Raw genomic sequence first — 6000 nt, forward strand, 5'->3', positions numbered from 1 at the left:
TAGCTTCCCACCCATCTGTCTTTGTTTACTCCCTCCCACCCTCTATTGCTCCCATTTGTCTCTTCCCCTGCCTCCCTCCATCTCTCTTCACTTCCTCAATCTCAGTCTCTCTCTTGTATCTCACGTACAGCATGGTAGCGTTAGGAGACTGGGTTGTGGGAGAGAAAATCAAGAGGAATGAAGTCTGGGGGCAAACAGTGGTTTTTATATTTAGGGAAAAATCCATGTGTGGGATTTAATTTGAAACCTCCTAAATCTTAAAGATTGGTTACCAATTAGAAAAGTGTTTAAGCCCTATGAAGTCCTCTCCCCACCCCCAAATTTCACATCCATAGGCCATGACTCATGCACCACATATTTTCAAGCTATGATCTAGTCCAATGCTGGGAAATAGAGACCCAGAGAGATGAGTGGTATGTCTTAAGTCACACAGCTTATTATAATAGTAGCAGAGCTAATTCTCCCAATGTTGTCCTTGACATCTGAAAGCCACAACAATGATTTTGTCAGTATCCCACTGGAAAGAGCCAATCCTCAAACTATAAGGACTTTGGACTTAGAGTGGGAAAGGCATTAGAGCCCATCAGCTAACCCCATGACACTAGCCTGTTGGGGGCAGCATTGAAGGGACACTGGGCAATTAGAACCAGGTTTGTTTGTATCTGTGGGGGACAAAACTCACCATATTCTGAAGTAAAACATGGAAATGCCTGTGTGCGAAGGGTAGCAGTGCATTAAAGCCACGTGCTGGGAGAAGACACTATAGCCTACAGTCTGGCCCTGAGACCTGGGCAAGAGTGACTCCGGCCCTGAACCCTGTGCTTTAGAGGGCCCTACGCTGGCCCCCATTGGGTCATATCCTCCCTATAGGATGAGATGGTGCCATCTCATAGCACCAAGGAGCAGGGCCACCAAGAATCCACAATCCCGTTTAGAACACACTCTGGGTGCTGAGATCACAGAAGTCTTGGACAAACTGCTTGGAGCCCACTTCTAGGGCAGCAGCAGTATCCTTCTGGATCTGCCAGCCTGAGGGTAGACTGTGCCAGGTATATGTGGGGCCCCTGGGCTCAAGGGGTAGCTCTTTTGGGAGCTCAGATGAATAGCTTGGGTGTAGCCTGAGGTGTGGAGAGAAGAGGACAGAATCCCTGGGACTGGCTCAGGGGTGAGACTCGACTTCTCCTGCCCTCTTACAATTTATATAGAACTCTTAAGCATCCAAGAATGCTAAATTGAGACCTGGCCTTTGAGATTGTTAGAAAGTTGTATTTGTCAAGGTAGGAGCATTAAACATTTTATTCAATGATTTGTTGGTTATGACTAAAATATTTAGACATGGAGTGTATGGACCTCCATGGGAACTCTTGTTCCAGGACTCGGCAGAGGTAGAGGCTGGCTTGGTGGACAGGATTTGCTCTCACTCCTGATATCTGCAGCTCTCCTTTCATTAGGAGATTAGCCTAATCATGGCTGTCATTTTGTACCTAGTTCTGAAATTTTTCAGTCTGGAATGTGTAAGTGTTAAAATGAACAAGTGATTGTTCAGGGGTGACCGACTTGGATTAAACGCAGAGAACTGTTTAAAAAAATATTCTTTATCTTGGCACACTGTTTGCACTCAATATATTTTAAAGCATAATAATAATTTTTGATAATAATTATAATTTCCTCATTATTCGGAGAAGGGCAGCCAGTACCCTGGAGATAGCACTGCTGTTGCCAAGAGCTTTTGGAAAAATACAATGCTTTCTGATTGTTCAAGAATATTTTCACCTTTGAGGCAGGCTCGGGCCCAGAAAGCCTTGTCTCCTGCATTTGGGCCACTTGGAAAGCAGAGGCCAGAAATCACTCTTTCCTGAGGTCTGCAGTTGGCTAATGTCTTCGTCTCATTTCCCCTGTCAGGTAAGAGGGAAGCAGAAAACGTTGGGATATTTGTTACCGTTTTGCTGGACTTTTTACTCTGCTGAGGTTTGACAGCTAATTAAAAATAGTAGAGCTGAATGTCAATGACTGATTACGGGAGGGGAAACCTTCAACTCTGAAAATTGATTCTGAGCCTGATGTTGGGATCACAATTGCGTGGATTTCTGATTTATTTATTTCTTTTTGTGCATTGTACTGTCTCTGGTCTTAGATTCTTTATAGCAGCAGGTGGGGGTAAGTCTAGGTTGTCCGGCAGTTCTTGATGAGTTGTGGGTGTGGGAGATGAAAGCAGAAAATGAGTGAGATGCTAGATTACTTCCCACCTCTCAGCTAATTATTTCAACCTCCTCCCTTTTTAGAGTTTTTTTTTTTTTTTTTTTTTTTTAAACCAGTATCACTTATATAACACAGAGCTGGGCTGGGCTTTCTCCTTTCTTTCTCTCTCTGACAGATATGCTAACAGATAGTACACTGGTCTCAGGAAGGAGAAGCAAAGAGCCTGGAGAATTCATTAACTTAATAATCACTGTCTAATAATTCATAATGATAGCCTGGTTTTCTCATCAGCAAAATGAGAATAATCATATCCACTCTATAGGGTTCTTGTGATAATTAAATACAATTATATATGTAAAGGCTTGGAACTATTGACAATCTGGGCTTGATAATTCTTCATTGTGGAGGGGTTGTCTTGTGCCTCCGAGTAGGATGATTAGCAGGGTCCCTGATGTACACCCGTTAGATGCCAGTAGAACTCGCCTGCTCCCAAGTGATGACAACGAAAAATGTCTCTAGACATTGTCAAGTGTCCTTTTGTGGGGCAAAATTTCTCTCCCCATTAAGAATCACAGCTCTAACATAATGTCTAGCACTTAGCACTTGAAACATTACAGCGTTTACTGTTAAAGGGAAAGTGGGAACAGGCAAAGGGGTCAAATAAAGTACAACTGCAGAGTGTTTAATGGACTTGGAAATGAGGAGACTACTGATGACCTCAACGAAGCGTATTGGTAGTTAAGCACGGGTGGGAGGTGAAAAAGTGGAGAAGGCAAGGACTAGATTATTGCTGGTCTTTCTCTTTTAAGATTCATCATATGAAACACCACTTACCAATTTTAATGAGCCTCTGAATTTCTTACAAAGTATTGACTTACCTTGGTCTTTAGCATTTATTTAGCATCTCTTAGAATGACAGCATAATCTATTTTAAAAAGCAGGGACAAAGAGTGGTCAGGCTCTCATCACCTATGACATACGTCCTGCTTTACTGATATTCAGTTCCTCAGTTCTGAACTATAGTCTATTCGGAACACTTGTGGGGTGCCTTTTTGGCATCTTTAGTTCCATACCAGGCTCCCACTGAATTTGTTAGGAAGACATCTATTAAGATTTACAGGGTTATAATTATTTTTTCTCTTTCCTTAAGGATACTGAGTTAGGCAAAAAGTCACACACACACACACACACACACACACACAATTCCAGAACACCTTTAGTTCTCTACCTCCTTCTGAAGACAAAAGTCACTAGCAGTTCTGATTGCTACCGTGTGCCAAACATTGATACTTTACAAGTATTGTCTCATTTTAATATTTATAGCAGTCCAGAAGGTAGATATGGATATCGTCCTTTTTAGATTAAAAAACGGAGACAGAAGTTCAGTGACTTTTCCAAGATTACACAATGTGTTGGGGCCTACGTTGAGCCCAGTTTGATCTCGGGTCCCCCTAAATTAAAATCTCACAACTTATTGAATGTGTCCGTGCTGGGAGTGAAGTTGAGGTGGCAATCATTTCCAGGTAGAAATGGTTTTCCCTACACCCAGAACGAAACACCTTGATAGCCAGGTTCCATGACCAAATCGCTTGTATCATAGATTCCTGTCTTTTGCTGTCTCTAATCTTTTACTTAGTTATATCCTGACCTCTAGTCTTCAGAGCTTTTCTGATTCTGGGCTTCAGGGCAGACTTGCTATATTGTTGGAAAAAATTAATAATGATAGCTAATGTTTGTAAACATTATCATATTTAAACCATACGACAACCTGAAAAACGGAAGCAGGTGCTTTATCTCCATTTTTGTAGATGAAGAAAGTAAGTAACAGAAAGGTTAAGTATCTTGCTGTGGTCATACACCAGTAAATGATGGAGCTGATTCAGTTCTGGATCTGTCTGTTTCCAGAGTTCATGTTCCTAACTATTCCACTAATGGGGTGAGGGAGACAAACCTGAAATAAGGACTAATTTTAAAACCTCTCCTTTCCAGAGTATCTGTGCACATCACGTGACCAAGCTCAGTGAAGTTAATGCAGGTGCACACTGCATATAGAAACAGTGGGAGTTACATTGTCATTCTTACTGAAGGTAGTCTTTAGCATTTCTATGGTACTTTATTATTTAAAATTGCTTTCTGGTTTATTTTCTTAATGAAGATTCACAAGTACATTGGAATACATAACATATTTATATATTTGGGCACATTTACGTTGTTGGCAAGTGAACGGAGAAAAACCACAGCTGGTTACTAAGATCTCATAGCTAAGGTAATATACTTTTCTAAGAAATGAAACCTGCTCAGCAAAGCAGAGCATCCCCACTTTTTGTTACAACCTGTAAGCACTGAGCATGCTATCATTCTAATCAGGGATAAATGGGGAACTCAATGGATCGGTCAATTAATCAGCAAATATTGACGACAAATTTCAATGTATTAGAAATTGAATTTAGTATTGGGTAAATCTATTTGGTATGTGCTTTAATTCAGATTTCATAACGAGAAGGCTTCTGTATAGGTGCTTTAATATCAGGCATTCATTTGGATACTGCAATTATTTTCCTTGTTTAACACCATGTTCACTGCTAACCAGGCAGATTCTTGAAAATGTTCAGCTATAAATATCGAGTGTCTGAGTAAGAATCTTTCTCATATTGTATCTGCTTCTCTTTGGCTATGAGAGATTTAACCAATGCTGTGTCAAGCAGTGATTCTTCACTGTTATCCAAGGATGGACATCTTATAGACCTTTTAGTATCAATAAGCAAAGGGCTTCACTTATAAAGTGCAAACAAATATGCAGAATGAGTTTAGAATCTAAGTTCCACTTTGCTATTGCTGCATTATTATTTGTGCATGCATTTTAATAGTATTTGATTAAACTAAATGCATGAACTGAAACAAATACCTAATTACAACAACTTCCGTTGACCCAATAAGCTACAGTAAGTAATGGAAGTCCCACAATTAAACAATAACACCTTCAAAATCATATGCCATCATTAAAGAAAACATACACAATCATCATTTCAAGTACTGCATATCTCTGTTGGAAATAATTGAATTCTGACTTGGAAACAGCCTGGCTTTAAATAGACCATTGAAAACAGCGACTCTCCTAACCCTGGATTACCAGCGAGCTGAACTGGGGAGTTTAAAATAACAGACCCTTACAATTAAGTAAAATCCTTACGAGGAATACAATCAATTTCCATACAAACCCCAGGAATAGTACAGCGTTTTATTTTACATCTTTTAAATTCTGCCTTGATATAATTTCTAAAGCCTATGAGGATCTAATTTTTTCAGGAAAAAAAAAGAACAGGTTTCTACTGCCCCAAACATGAGGGGGGGAAAAAAAGAAAGAAAACAGTTTCCTCAGGGTTTCAGGTTTTTAAATAAGAGAGGGTACAGAGTTTTAATGAATATTCTTAGAAAACCACAGAACCCCAAACTGATTAAATAACCTTCCAGGAAAACACTGTGTATTGAAGTAGAAAAGAAAAGAAAAATTACTTACCCTGAAAATTTCTTCTGATTTCTGGAGACTGAAGTTTCGCACCTCAGCTCCTGTAGCCATTTACTGACAGCGGATATGCCCAAGCAAAGCAAACTTTGCCTTTCCTAAGACACAGAAACTGGAAATGAACAGAAAGAAAATCACCCATTTTTGTTCAAAGGTGAAATCACTTGTATGCTGCTCTTCCAGCTTCCCTATTAGACCTTACTGCATGTTTCATAGCTGTTTTCGAATGCATCCGTTATCTCTAGAGGATTTGGGAGGGACCCTGAATGTTGCTTGGG

General features: G+C 40.1%; 1 protein-coding gene across 1 annotated transcript in view; it reads right to left on the reverse strand.

Annotated features, from left to right (window-relative positions):
• DRD3 (dopamine receptor D3) overlaps positions 1-5791 on the reverse strand; it is a 38804-nt gene extending 33013 nt beyond the window's left edge. The window contains exon 1 of the mRNA XM_081075079.1: positions 5717-5791. The gene's annotated coding sequence lies outside the window, so the exon portion shown is untranslated. The remainder of the gene's footprint in view (positions 1-5716) is intronic.
• Positions 5792-6000: the final 209 nt, after the last annotated feature.

Source organism: Rhinolophus hipposideros, assembly GCF_964194185.1.
Source record: "Rhinolophus hipposideros genome assembly, chromosome: 2".
NCBI lineage: Eukaryota > Metazoa > Chordata > Mammalia > Chiroptera > Rhinolophidae > Rhinolophus > Rhinolophus hipposideros.